This window comes from Carcharodon carcharias, chromosome 17 (assembly GCF_017639515.1).
Source record: "Carcharodon carcharias isolate sCarCar2 chromosome 17, sCarCar2.pri, whole genome shotgun sequence".
In the NCBI taxonomy this organism is placed as follows: domain Eukaryota; kingdom Metazoa; phylum Chordata; class Chondrichthyes; order Lamniformes; family Lamnidae; genus Carcharodon; species Carcharodon carcharias.
The window spans coordinates 4,358,054-4,373,609 of NC_054483.1; positions in this window are offsets into that span (position 1 = coordinate 4,358,054).

Sequence of the window (15,556 nt, forward strand, 5' to 3'; positions counted from 1 at the left end):
GCTTTCCCTTGCAAGTGGCGGTAATGGACACATCCTGAGGATAAACATTTTTTTTGGACAGCCAGCCTCTCTCCTGGGTGCCCTGAGTTCACAATGAGTGCAGTGGTGGAATGGACATGGGAGGCGTTTCGCCGCAGCAACATCCTGGAGTTTGGACTTCTGCCTTTCTTCCGATAGGGTGACACCTTCAGTTAGTAAAAAACGGACAAGCGTCTCATCTGTAGGGTGGCGCCTCTGAACACAGAGCCCTCTCAGCCTTACCCTGGAGGACACAACAACACAGCACTTACAGCAGTTCACCACCACCCTCTCAAGGGCAGTTGAGGATGGGTACTAAATGCTGCCCTGGCCATAACCCGCTCAAGAATAAAACAAGAAATAGGAGCAGGAGTAGACCATTCAACTCCTCGAGTCCGCCATTCAATACAATCCCGGCTGATCATCTGCTTCAACTCCACTTTCCCGCGCCCCCCCCCCCCCCCATATCCCTTGATTCCCCGATTGATCAGATATCTGTCCTTCTCAGCCTAAAATATAGTCAACAATGGAGCATCCACAACCCTCTGGGGTAGAGAATTCCAAACATTCACAACCCTCTGAGTGCAGAAATTTCTCCTCAACTCAGTTCTAAATGACCAGCCCCTTATCCCGAGACTGTGCCCCTGTGTTCTAGATTCCCCGACCAAGGGAAACAATCTCTCTGTGTCTACACTATCAAGCCCTTCATTATCTTGTAGGTTTGAGTGAGATCACGTATCATTCTTCTAAACTCCAGAGAATATAAACACAATTTACTCAGTCTCCTCACAGGTCAATCCTCTCATCCCAAGGATACAAAGTCAATTTAGTAATGTAGGCATAACTCCTGGGATATGAGGGCACCGTGCTCTCCCTCAATGGCAAGACTGTTCTCCACAGAACTAAGCTTATGACTATTTTCAAGACTTAATTGAAAGATGAGCTTTAATTTATATAGCACTTTTCATGACCACCGGAAGCCTCAAAGCGCTTTACAGCCCATGCAGTACTTTTTGAAATGTGGTCACTGTTGTAATGTAGGAAACACAGCAGCCAATTTGCACACAGCAAGCTCCCACAAACAGCAATGTGATAATGGGCAGAAAATCTGTTTTTATGATGTTGGTTGAGGGCTAAATGTTGGCCAGCACACCCCCTGCTCTTTTTTTTTTGAAATACTGTAATGGGGCCTTTAATATCCACTTAAGCAGGCAGATGGAGCCTCGGTTTAACGTCATATCCTAAAGTTTTATGAGCACTGAGAAAGAAACCATTGAGCTGTAGATACTCAATATAGCTTCCAGAAAAGAAAGGTTGTATCTTCCAGGCTAACTTCAGTTTGTTGCTTTTTTTGTAAGTCACAACGTTACTGGATGAGCGTACTCCAGTGGGCATGGGTTTTCAGACCATCTTTAAATCAGGTTACCTCAAGTTTCAATCTTGTGGCATCACTGGGAATGGCAGACACTGGACTAGGCTCCCATTCCACAGGTAAAAGTTGCAGTCAATAGCTGTGGGTCGGCCTGGAGGCAGCTAACTAGTGCTGTTCCCCAGGGATCAGTGTTGGGCTCACTCATATTCACCCTACTGTTCTTGTAAGTTGGACAGTTGGGATGACACTGAAATGTATCCAAGGATTAAAACTGTAGAGGAGAACGTACAGTAGTCGTGATCTGCCCGGTGGCAGATTCTCTACTCATTGCTCCCGCCTTGTGGTCTTGCACTTTTCTCTTCAGCTGCTCTTAAAAGCTTCCCATTTTCAACTTCGTTCAGAAATTTGACAAAGGAAAAGAAAACATGAGGTGTTTTCCCATTGCCTTCCTCATGTGTGCTTAAGAGGAAACACAAGCCCTCTTTCTGAAGGATCCTCCTCCACCTGTAAATTGTGTCTCGAGATTCAAGATCTTCAGCCGTCACCGCCGAAGTTTGCTATTTCCACTATGACTAAGCATGGGACCTCTACCTGAGCCCGGGGTGACTCACAAAAGAGCTGGGATAACCACCCTTATACTGTCTGCACCCCTACTATAAAAAGGGGTGGTGGTCTTGTGGCACAGTGGGTAGTGTCCCTACCTCTGAGCCCGATGCTCAGGATTCAAGACCCACCCCAGGACTTGATGACCAAGGAAGGTGCATTGATAACATAGCCAAACAGGTTGAGTATCAACCTGTCAACACACTCCAATGGGAGGCGGTAAGAGTGGGAGAGATTCCTGGTCAGCCATGTGATGGAAAGAACTCTGGAGCCTCTACCATCACTATCCACAGCTCCAGACTGCAACATGCATGGAAAAGTGTGTGTTTCAATGGCAACTTCGACATCTTTGGGGAAGGGTTGGGCGCTGTTTGGCTCCGATGCTGTGGATCAAATTGGTGACAACTGCATGGGTTCGATCCTCGTTTCGGCTGGGGTGGATTCAGGACTTGCCTCCTTGCCCTAGCTGTGGGTCAGACAGAGGCACTCAGACTAGATAAATGCAGTGTCATGCACATAGGTAGGTTCAACTCAGAATATACTTGTCATTAAAAGGAACAATACTGGAAGTGTTTGAGAGAGAAACGGATCTGGGTACAATTGAGCACGTAATACTGAGGTGCAGGACCAATGCAGAGTCAAAGCTATTGGTTTAATTAACTCAATCCATTCAGTACAAAGCGAAGGAAACCATTGTGTCATTGGACAGGTTGTTGGTGGCTGTTGTAATTCACTGAATTCCTGGGTGCACTGTACTATGAGGAGACATTGAGTGGACAAGCAGGGCTCCTTCAACACCACCGTCCAAACTCATGTCCTCTACCACCTGGAAGGACAGCGGCAGCAGACACATGGGAACAACACAGCCTGCAAGTTCCCCTCTAAACCACTCACCATTCTGACTTGGAAATATATCGTCATTCCTTCACTGTCGCTGGGTCAAAATTCTAGAACTCCCTCCCTAACAGCACTGTGGGTGTACCTACACCACATGGACAAAATCCTAGAACTTCCTCCCTAACAGCACTGTGGGTGTACCTAGACCACAGAGACTGCGGCGGTTCAAGAGGGTAGCTCACTGCCACCTTCTCAAGGGCAATTGGGGATGGGCAACAAATGCTGGCCTAGCCAGCAACGCCCACATCCCCTGAATGAATAAATTAATAAAAAAAGGGAATAGCCCCACATTGCCTGGAGTTTAGAATAATGAGAGTTGATCTCATTGAAACAAATAAAATTCTTAGAGGTCTTTGCAGGGTAAATGCAGGGAGGATGTTTCCTCTGGCTGGAGAGTCTAGAGCTAGGGGACCCTAGACAGTCTTAGGATAAGAGGTTGGCCATTTAGGACTGGAATGAGAATTTCTTCGCTCAGAGAGGGTTGGGAATCTTTGGAATTCTTCACCCCAGATGCTAAGTCAATGCAGACGGTTGGTTGATGAGCATATTCAAGACTGAGGTCAAGAGATTTTTGTATCCTTGATTTGTCTGTAGGGTAGGAAGATAGAATTGAACATCAGTAATGAATGGCAGGAAGGCTTGAGGGGCCAAATGGCCTCCTACTCCTGTTTGTCATATTCTTCTTATAGTGGTATTATGAGAATGAGAGAGAGACAAAACTGAACTCTTTTATCGTCTCACCATCTGTTTGTAAGCGGAGGTATTTTTAATTCTTTTAAAATGGGCAGTGGCGTGTTTCTCAAATCCTCAGTTTGTGTTGTTCAATTTTATAAGTAGCTCATAGCAAACTCTTTATGATTAACTCAGAAGGTTAGTTTGTTCTCACATTCAAACCCCGGAAGCGGGGAGGCGTTCGCAATCTCACACATGCACACGCACATGTACAGTAAGGGGGATGGAAAAGAGGGTTTTACAACTATGGATAACCATAGTAAGAGAACCACAGAAATGAATATCCGTTCACGTGATTTCCAGAGTCCAGAAAGTCAAAATCCAGATGGGGTGGCTTCATGGAGAGGTTCCAATTCCAGTGGCTTCCTGGCTGAGGACAGCAGTACAAAATTCCTTTAAAGTGGAGGGTAATGCAGCAGGATGAGATTGATATTTAGAGACTTGTTCTGCTCGGCAGGCAGTGGTCAGTGGCTTCCAGATGAACAGGCTTTGAGGAGCTGAGATTTGTTGCCGGCAACTTGGTCAACCAGGAGCCAAACTGTTGTTATCACAAAAATACCTGGAGAAACTTCTGATGAAGGGTCATACGGACTCGAAACGTCAACTGTATCCCTTGTCGCAGATGCTGTCAGACCTGCTGGGTTTTTCCAGGTATTTTTGTTTTTGTTCTAGATTTTTGTTCTAGATTTTGTTCTAGCATCCGCAGTGTTTTGCTTTTATCTTGTTGTTCTTTTCACATTGGAGGCAAATCAGCAGACTGGCCTAATTCTGGGTTCTCCATTATATAAAGAGATTTCAAAATGATCATTCAAGTCATTTGAACTTCCTCCACAATGATTTCATTAAGGTGTGTTTATCTGGTGTCTGGGTCTGGCTTTTGTTTTATGGCTTAAAATGTCCCAGCCATTGGCCTCTGAAAGAGTTGTTATCCATATTAATGTCCCTGTTCTGTTCTGGATAACTATTGTCTTGTTAGAGGTAAGCTTGTGAATATGCGAATGAGGTCTATTATGCTTCAGTGGTTCCTCTTTGAAATGGACCTTGACAATCCCAGGTGTGAGATGGGGCTATTAGCATCTCTGCAGGAATAATGAGTTTCGAGGTCTGTGAACCCTCTGGTTTCGTCTTTTTAATGTGTTCGTACAACAGGGTTTGAGATTCCACAGGGATGAGAGTGGAACTCTTCTGTCCTTGTAACTGCTGTTGTAGATTTCCAGAACAGATGGCCAGCCTTGAGTCATGTAACCTATAGCGCAGCCATATTTTGGTTCAGCAAAAGTCCATTTTAGAATAGCAAAACAAAGAATAAAGTTTGATGTACAGATCTTTTGACTTCTTTCATGTCTTATTGACATGTCATTGGTCTCAGAAAAGGTTCAGCGGTGAGCTGCAAGAATGATTGCTAGCTTAAAGAATCTTGAGTCACTTAGAAAGGCGTAAAAGCTGGGTACATACATACAAATTAGGAGCAGGAGTAGGCCATTTGACCCCTCGAGCAGTGTGCCATTTGATAAGAGGCATTAACTAGAGGCATGGCAGGGCAGCTCAGTCCCTTGTTATGTCCCAGCTGTAACGTGGGAAGTCCTATACACTCCTTGCGCTCTGACTGACCACATGTGCAGGAAGTGTCACCAGCCGCAGCTACTCGAGCTTTGAGTTTTGCAGCTTGAACAGCAGCTGGAGGCACCGAGGCGCATCCACGCTGCTGAGAGTTTTGTGGATAGCACATTTTTAAATGTCACTCCATGGCTTACAGAAGTGCAGACAGAGAGGGAACGGATGACCATCTGTCAGAAGAAAGGTGTCAGGCAGGTCGTCAGGAAATCACCAGGGTGTATCTCGCTCGAGAACCGTTTTTCTATGTTGGAAAACGGTGAGAATGATGGCTCCCTGGGGAGTGCAGCCACACTCATGTCACTGTGAGTGGCTCAGCTGTACAGCGAGGGAGGAAAAAGAGGGGAAGAGCAATAGTGATAGGACACTTGATAGTAAAGGGGAACAGACAGGCGTTTCTGCGACCGGAGACGTGATTCCAGGATGGTATGTTGCCTCCCTGGTGCCGGGGTCAAGGATGTCACTGAACGGCTGCAGGACATTCTAAAGGGGGAGGGTAAACAGGCAAAGATCCTGGTACATATTGGTATGAATGACATAGGTAGAAAGAGAGATGTGGTCCAGTAATTAAAATTTAGGGAGCTAGGAAACAGATTAAAAAACAGCACCTCAAAGGTAGTAACCTCTGGATTACTTCTGGTGCCACGTGCTAGTGAGTATAGAAATAGAAGGTCAGTCCAGATGAATGCATGGCTGGAGAGATGGTGCAGGAGGAAGGACTTTAGATTTCTGGAACATTGGGACCGTTTCTGGGGACGGTTGGACCTGTATAAGGCAGACTGATTGCACCTGAACTGGAATGGGACCAACATCCTTGCGGGGAGGTTTGCTAGTGCTGTTGGGAAGGGTTCAAACTAACTTGGCAGGGGGATGGGATCCTGAGAAGAGGTTCAGCAGGAGGAGATGCACAGCCAAAATTAGAAGAGAGAGCAAGTGAGTCTGGAAGACATAGAAATTATAGGCCAGTTAGGGCACAAGGGAGTTTGGCAAGGTTGGATGGTATTTATTTTAAGGCAAGGAGTCTGACGAATGAGGCAGATGAGTTGAGGGCACAAATTAAAACATGGTAATATGATGTCATTGCTGTCACAGAAACATGGTTGAGAGAGAGGCAGGATTGGCAGCTCAATATTCCAGGATATAGGGTCTTCAGGCGAGATAGAGAAGGAGGTAAAAGAGGAGGGGGTATCGCAATATTGATCAAGGAATCAATTACAGCAGTAAGGAGGGATGACATCTTAGAAGGCTACTCAAGTGAAGCCATATGGGTAGAACTGAAAAACAAAAAAGGAGCAATCACATTGCTGGGAGTGTACTATAGGCCCCCAAACAGTCAAAGAGAAATAGAAGAGCAGATATGTAGGCAAATTTCAGAAAAGTGTAAAAAAAAGGTTAGTATTAGTGGGGGATTTCAACTTCCCCAACATTAACTGGGTTAGTCATAGTGTGATAGGTTTAGAGGAAGCAGAATTCTTAAAATGCATCCTGGAGAGCTTTTTAAGCCAGTACCTAGAAGGTCCTACAAGAGAGGGGACGGTCCTGGACTTAATTTTAGGGAATGAAGCTGGGCAAGCGGTAGAGGTATCATTGGGGGAGCATTTTGTAGATTGTTATCATAACTCCGTTAGATTCAAGATTGTTATAGAAAAGGACAAGGATGGGCTAGAAATCAGAGTTCTAAATTGGGGAAGGCCGATTTTAATAAGATCAGATATGATTTGGCCAGAGTGGATTGGGAGCAGTTACTTTTAGGTAAATCTGCATCAGAGCAGTGGGACTCATTCAAGAAGGAAATAGGGAGAGTACAGGGCCAACATATTCCAGTTAAGAGAAAGGGTGGGACCAACAAATCCTGGGAACCCTTGATGTTGAGGGATATACAGGATTGGATAAAGAGAAGAAGAGAGGCTTATGGCAGATACCAAGGACTCAAAACAGCAGAAGCCCTAGAGGAATGTAGAATGTGTGGGGAGCAACTTAAAAAGGAAATTAGGAGAGCAAAAAGGGGGCATGAGAAAACATTGGCAGGGAAAATAAAGGAAAATCCAAAGTTATTTTACAAGTACATTAAGAGTAAGAGGATAACTAGGGTAAGAGTAGGTCCCATTAAGGACCATAGTGGTAATTAGTGTGTGGAGCCGGAAGATTTAGGTAGGGTTCTAAGTGAATACTTTGTGTCAGTGTTCACAAGTGAGAGGGACGATGTGGGTACGGAAATCAGGCAGAAGGACTGTGATATAATTAAAGAAATTAGCATAGAAAGGGAGGAGGTTCTAAGTGGTTTGGCAGGCTTAAAAGTAAATAAATCTCCAGGCCCGGATGAAATGTATCCCAGGCTGTTGAGTGAGGTGAGGGATGAGATAGCAGGGGCGCTGGCAATAATTTTCAATACCTCTCTGGCCACAGGAGAGGTGCCAGAGGACTGGAGGACAGCCAATGTGGTACCGTTATTCAAGAAGGGAGGAAGGGATACTACAGGCCAGTCAGTCTAACCTCAATGGTGGGGAAACTATTGGAAGCAATTCTGAGGGACAGAATTAATCTACACTTGGAGAGACAGGGATTAATCAAGGACAGTCAGCATGGTTTTGTTCAGGGGAGGTCATGTCTGACCAATTTGATTGAATTTTTCGAGGAGGTGACCAGGTGTGTAGATGAGGGCAATGCATTTGATGTAGTCTACTTGGACTTCAGCAAGGATTTTGATAAGGTCCCGCATAGGAGACTGATAATGAAGGTAAGAGCCCATGGGATCCAAGGCAATTTGGTAAATTGGATCCAGAATTGGCTGAGTGGCAGGAAGCAGAGGGTAATGGTCGAGGGTTATTTTAGTGACTGGGTACCTGTGTCCAGTGGGGTTCAACAGGGATCAGTGTTGGGTCCCTTGCTGTTTGTGGTATATATAAACGATTTAGAATTGAATGTAGGAGAGTTGATCAGTAAGTTCACAGATGATATGAAAATTGGTGGGATGGTGAACAGTGAGGAGGATAGCCTTAAATTAAAGGGGGATATAAACGGGCTGGTTAAATGGGCTGATCAGTGGCAAAATGGAATTTAATCCAGATAAGTGGGAGGTGATGCACTTGGGCAGACCAAACAAGGCACGGGATACATGATAAATGATAGGACCCTGAGAAGTACCGAGGATCAGAGGGACCTTGGCATGCATGTCTACCAGTCCCTTAAGGTAGCGGGACAGGTAGATAACTTGGTTAAGAAGGCATGTGGGATACTTGCCTTTATTAGCCTAGGCATAGAATATAAGAGCAGGAAGGTTATGCTGGAACTGTATAAAACGCTGGTTATGCCACAGCTAGAGTATTGTGTGCAGTTCTGGAATCTACATTACAGGAAAGATGTGATTGTACTAGAGAGAGTGCTGAGGAGATTTACCAGGATGTTGCCTGGGCTGGAGAATTTTAGTTATGAGGAGAGATTGGATAGACTGAGGTTATTTTCCTTGGAGCAGAGGAGATTGGAGGAGGACATGATTGAGGTGTATAAAATTATGAGGGGCATAGATAGGGTAGACAGGAAGGAACTTTTCCCCTTGGTGGAGGGATCAATAACCAGGGGGCATAGATTTAAGGTAAGGGGCAGGAGGTTTAGAGGGGATGTGAGGAAGAATTTTTTCACCCAGAGGGTTTTGGGAATCTGGAACTCACTGCCTGAAAGTGTGGTAGAAGCAGAAACCCTCATAACATTTAAGAAGTATTTGGATGTGCACTTGCGATGCCATGGCACACAAGACTATGGGCCTAGTGCTGGAAAATGGGATTAGAATAGTTAGGTACTTGTTTGACCTTCGCAGACTCGATGACTTCATGACGCTATGGCTGATCCGATAGTGGCCTCGACTGTACTTTCCTCTGTACCCCTTATATCATTTGATTCCCTTGTCAATCAAGAATCTATCTTAAAAATATTCAATGACCCAGCCTCCATTGCTCTCTGGAGATGAGAGTTCCATGGACTAACGACCCCCAAGAGAAAAAAATTCTCTTCATATCTGTCTTAAATGAGAGACCCCTTATTTTGAAATTGCGTCCCTGTGTTCTTGTCTCTCTCACAAGGGGAAACATTCTCTCAGCATCCACCCTGTCAAGTCCTCTCAGGATCTTCAATGTTTCAATAAGATCACCTCTCAATCTTCTAAACTCCAATGGATACAGGCGCAACCTGTCCAGCCTTTCCCCATAAGATAACACCTTCATCCCAGGAATCAGACGCATGAACCTCCCGTTTCCTGTGGAGCAGGGTAGACTTAAGAGGTGAAATAAAATCAGAAAATGCGGGCAATGCTCAGCAGCATCTATGGAGAGAGAAACAGTGAACGTGTGGGGTTGGGGGGGGGGGGTGGTGATGGGTGTGTGATGTGAGGGTGTGCCTAACCATGATGTTCCAAGAGACATTGTGGGGGACGGGCTTAATAGATCATCTTGCCTTTTTCTTTCTGTCATTTACTAATCGACATACAATGCCCAGCAGCAAGAAAATGTAGTTCCAGTACCAAACATTGGGCTATGTGCCCACTCATCTGATTCTGGTGAACCACTTCTCAGAGAATTTGGGAGCAATACTCTCCCTGACCTCTGGACTCACTCTTTGTTTGGTTTTAGCATCCAATGATAAGGAGTAATGAGAGGGGTTGCCTTTTACCTTGTGTGTGATTGGATGGTGTGCAGGGGGCGGTATGGTGTGAAAGACTTTCGGATTTAGGGTCAGACCTGTTCACCTCCGTTAATCTTTAATATTTGAATATCAATCAGTTTATTTTACCATTCTTTTTGGTATCTTCAGGTGATGTAGCATTTATTTATTGAGAAGATAAGTCAGTGTTCCCAATTCTCCGCTTTAATACTGACAAACAAAATAAAAGACTTGCATCCATCTAGTATCTTTCACAGTCACTGAACATCTCAAAGCATTTTACAGCCAATGAAGTACCTTTTTTATGTAGTTATTGTTGTAATGTAAGAACTACAGCAGCCAGTTTGTGCACAGCAAGCTCTCACAAACAGCAATATGATTTTTAAAATTCATTCACTGGCATTGCTGACTAGGGCAGCATTAATTGCCCATTCCTAATTGCCCTTGAGAATGTGGTAGTGAGCTGCCTTCTTGAATCACTGCATTCATGTGATGTAGGTACATCCACAGTGCTGTTAGGCAGGGAGTTCCAGGAGTTTGACCCAGCAACAGTGAAGAAGCGGTGATATATTTCCAAGCTAAGATGGAGTGTGGCTTGGAGGGGAACTTCCAGGTGGTGGTGTTCCCATAAGTCTGCTGCCCTTTGTCCTTCTAGATGGTAGCGGTTGTGGGCAGTGCTGTCAAAGGAGCCTTGGTGATATGCTGTAGTGCAATTTGTAAATTGTACACACTGCTGCCATGGTGTGTTGGTGGTGGAGGGAGTGGTGATCATGAGAAGATAATCCATTTTTGTGATGTTGATTGGGGGATAAATATTTGCCAACGTGGGGTCTTGGTTTGGTGTCCCATCCGAAAGACAGTGCAACACTCCCTCAGTACTGCACAGGAGTGTGAGCCTTGAATTTTGTGCTCAAGCCCTGGTGTGGGACTTGAACCTGGAACCTTGTGACTCAGAGGCAAAGATGCTACCCACTGAGTCCCAGCCAAAACAGCAAAAAGAATGCGAAAGCTACTTGGCTGAATTTGGCTTGTGGGAAAATACTATACCTGTGCTTGGACGCTGCAGAAACCACAATTGTGATAACTATTGTCGCTGTGAAAATGTGAGCAAGATGGTGGCTTAAGACAAGTTTCTCATTCACAGTTAGAGCTGAGGAGCAAGACCCCATTAGCAAACCCTGGGTGGAAACCCGTAAAATGTTATTGTGTGGCAAATCTTTCACTTTGCGGTTGAGTGCAACTCAGTCAGTACTCCAGTGGGGATAGCGAGCATGGAAGGAGTCAAATTGCATTGGGCTGTAAACAATTAATTTACTGGCAAAGTCACCTTGCATCTGACCACAAATTAGAAAAGATTTTAATGAACTCCTTGAAGACGAAAGATTTTTTTAAAAAAAGCGCTGAGAAATGAATGCTCAATGAAGTGATTTGTTTACAGAAATGACGGAGAACAAAAACCCAAAGGGCTCATCAGAGAATACGCTGATGAGTCATTATCTCTGTCGGTCATTCTGCGCAGGCAAGAACCTGGATGCCTGAACTGATCCACTGCAGTGTGCATCAGTGTGTTAATATTTACATCGCAAGTGTTGCTTCTGTTTCCTCGGAATGATTTGGCATCATATGTTCTACTGTGAAGTACACTTCCTTTGTATAAGAGGCGATGCTGGTGTCACAGCTGTTTTGCATGACAGTGTAAACCAATTTTAAACCACGCTGCGATGTCTAGCTGTTCTTACGTGAGACATTACAAATATCAAATAGGAAGTCACATGGTCATATAGAACTTAAATCTTGCCGAAAAGAGAGGCAAGTTACCAAAGCTTTTCATCTTGCACTCATCAGGACAAATGCAAGAATGCCAAATTTCAAACAATCACAACAATTCAGATTACAGGAGAAAAGGGTGCTGATTGGTTGGCAAATCAGCTCTTATTGGCCGTGGTGTTGTCATGGGGAAAACTGCGGGCAACTCTAGGCTCCCCAAGCTTCTAGGTAATTCAAAAAAGGGGCAAGGCTTGAACATATTCCTTTTGTTTGCAGAGAACTGGCCCCTGCATCCGAATGTATGTCACTTCTAGCAAGCATAAATGAGCCATGTTACGAGCACAATTGATTATCTTTAATTGTTTGTTAGTGTAGCTATTAGCGCACTCAGGATTGTTCAGCGAGTGTCTTGATTTTGAAATTCTCATCCTTGTTTTCAAATTGTTCCTGTCTCTGTAATCTTCTTCAGCGCTCTGACCCTCAGAGATCTCTGTGCTCAGCCAATTCTGGCCTCTTGCACATCCCTATTTTTAATAGCTCTTCTGTCGGCGGCCATGCTTTCAGCTGCCTGGACCCCAAGCTCTGGATTTCCCTCCTTAAATCTGTCCACCTCTCTCACTCTCCTTTAAGACACTCCTTAAAACCAAGCTTTGACCAAGCTTTTGGGTCATCTGTCTCAACATATCCTTATGTGGCTGAGTGTCAAGTTTATTATGAACAAGGGAGAGATGGTAGGATGGTTCCTTCTTAGTTTTCCCACCTCTGAACTAACCGAACAAGAACAGACACAAGACAGGCTTTTTAATAAGATTAAATTAAAAGAAAGAATAACTTTATTTTCGCAACACCCGAAATGTAATTGCAACAGCACCCGCTCACATTCACACAAGAGACACACACACACACACACACACACACACACACACACACACACACAAGAAAAGGTGATAACAATTGAGGTAACATGCACTTAGATTTTCTGAAGAGTATAAAAAGTCACTTTTACTCTTAATTTTGGAGATTGTAGCTAGAAATATTGCAGGCCTCAGGATTCTCTCTTAGTTCACTGAAGGTAGTTGTTAAGGATAGGTGAGGGGGTTAATTTAAACTGCACTGATTTCTCCTTTCATCACCCCTCTGTAAACAAAAAGGCTTTTGATTTTGATTTCCTGCTTTATAAGCGGTGATATATTTCCCAGCCTCTCAGTTTTCGTGTGATTCAAGTTCTATTAATAACCCCACAGCAAACTCAAGATAGTGTGAACTCAGGGGGTTATTTTAGTTGCACACACTCAAAAGTCAGTAGAGGGTGTCGCTACGTAGCCTCCCGTGCATTCGAACAATAAATGAGGGATAAAGAAAGGAGGATTTAAAGGACAAAGACGACAGAGCAAAGAATTATTGTTTCATGTGAGTCCAGAATCAAAAGTCCAATGGCGAATTCCTTCACAGAGTTCAGCAGGCTGAATTGATGCTGGATGATTCACTTTTCAAGTCGAGTTGACTTCCACGATGGGATAGCTATGCAGAAATGAATTAGTCTGGTAGGCGAGGGTATAGAAGTTCAGAAGTTCCAATAGAAACAGTGTAGATGGGCTAGGTATTCAAACCTGGACAGAGCCCCTTTTCTGTTCTACTGCTTGGTAGATGCAAGATGGCAGATTGATTTACAGTACAGCAAGATAGTATAACTGGTTTTCCCAGCTGGTGGCGGGGTTGGGGGTGGGGGGGTTCATAAGACCATAAGACATAGGAGCAGAAATTAGGCTATTCGGCCCATCAAGCCTGCTCCACCATTCAATCATGGCTGATAAGTTTCTCAACCCCCATTCTCCCGCCTTCTCCCTATAACCTTTGATCCCCTTACCAATCAAGAACCTATCTATCTCGGTCTTAAATACACTCAATGACCTGACCTCCACAGCCTTCTGTGGCAATGAATTCCATAGATTCACCACTCTCTGGCTAAAGAAGTTTCTCCTCATCTGTGTTCTAAAAGGTCTTCCCTTTACTCTGAGGCTGTGCCCTTGGGTCCTAGTCTCTCCTACTAATGGAAACATCTTCCCCACGTCCACTCTATCCAGGCCTTTCAGTATTCTGTAAGTTTCAATTAGATCCCCCCTCATCCTTCTAAACTCCATCAAGTATAGACCCAGAGTCCTCAAACGTTCCTCATATGTTAAGCCTTTCATTCCTGGGATCATTCTCGTGAACCTCCTCTGGACCCTCTCCAGGGCCAGCACATCCTTCATGAGATACGGGGCCCAAAATTGCTCCCAATATTCTAAATGTGGTCTGACCAGAGCTTTATAAAGCCTCAGCAGCACATCCCTGCTTTTATATTCTAGTCCTCTCGAAATAAATGCCAACATTGCATTTGTCTTCCTAACTACCGACTCAACCTGCAAGTTAACCTTAAGAGAATCCTGGACTGGGACTCCCAATTCCCTTTGCACTCCAGATTTCTGAATTCTCTCCCCATTTAGTAAATAGTCTATGCCTCTATTCTTCCTACCAAAGTGCATGACCTCACGTTGTATTCCATCTGCCACTTCTTTGCCCATTCTCCTAACCTGTCCAAATCCTTTTGCAGCCTCCCTGCCTCCTCAATACTACCTGTCCCTCCACTTATCTTTGTATCATCTGCAAACTTAGCCAGAATGCCCTCAATCCTTCATCTAGATCATTAATGTATAAAGTGAAAAGTTGTGGTCCCAACACTGACCCCTGCGGAACTCCACTAGTCACTGGCCGCCATCCTAAGAAGGACCCCCTTATCCCCACTCTCTGCTTCCTGCCAGATAGCCAATCTTCTATCCATGCTAGTACCTTGCCTCTAACACCATGGGCTCTTATCTTACTGAGCAGCCTCCTGTGCGGCACCTTGTCAAAGGCCTTCTGGAAGTCCAAGTAGATAACATCCATTTGCTCTCCTTTGTCTAACCTGCTCATTACCTCCTCAAAGAAGTCTAACAGATTTGTCAGGCATGACCTCCTCTTGATAAAACCAGGTTGACTTTGCCCTATTTTAACATGCACTTCCAAGTATTCTGAAATCTCATCCTTAATAATGGACTCTAAGATCTTACCAGCGACCGAGATCAGGCTAATCGGCCTGTAGTTCCCGTCTTTTGCCTCATTCCCTTCTTAAACGTGGGGTTACATTAGCAATTTTCCAGTCCTCCTTGGTGGGGGATTGAGGGGGTGCGGTCATCTCACATGGCTCCCACCTCTCCACTTTGGCTTTGACAAAGGGTTTATATTCTTTTGTCTGGGTTTTTGGGATTGTTAATGTATCAACCGTTAAGAATTTGAAAGGAAGGTTGCAGTGCTGTTTGTCCTAGCAGACTGGTAGACTCCACTGGCCAGGCCTGGCTTATGAAATGTAGATGGCCTTTGTATAATTCCCTTTGAATTTGGTCTCTGCAGCTCACAGGGGTCATTAGCATCTGTCAGAGATAAGGTGCTGCGATGCTGCCAAATAGCTCTTTTTGTTCGAGGATCACAGCCAGACATAGCTTCAGTCACTTTAAAGGGTTGTTGTCCAGTTTTAAAATTTTACAAAGTAGATATGAGGATTTTCTTTTTCAAAAAGAATATCGTGTGAGGTGTTGTCTCCATTACACAGTGGAGGTTGGAGCTTTCTGGTGATGAATTCCCAGTGGCTTACTCCTGGCAACAATAGGTTTCTGGCTTGGTTCTGTAATTCAGTAGAAAAAAGGGGATGTAAAGAGATGTTAGGTAGGGTCCTTTCCGTCGAAAGTTAGTTCTGTCGAAGGGTCATGAGGACTCGAAACGTCAACTCTTTTCTTCTCCGCCGATGCTGCCAGACCTGCTGAGTTTTTCCAGGTAATTCTGTTTTTGTTTTGGATTTCCAGCATCCGCAGTTTTTTTGTTTTT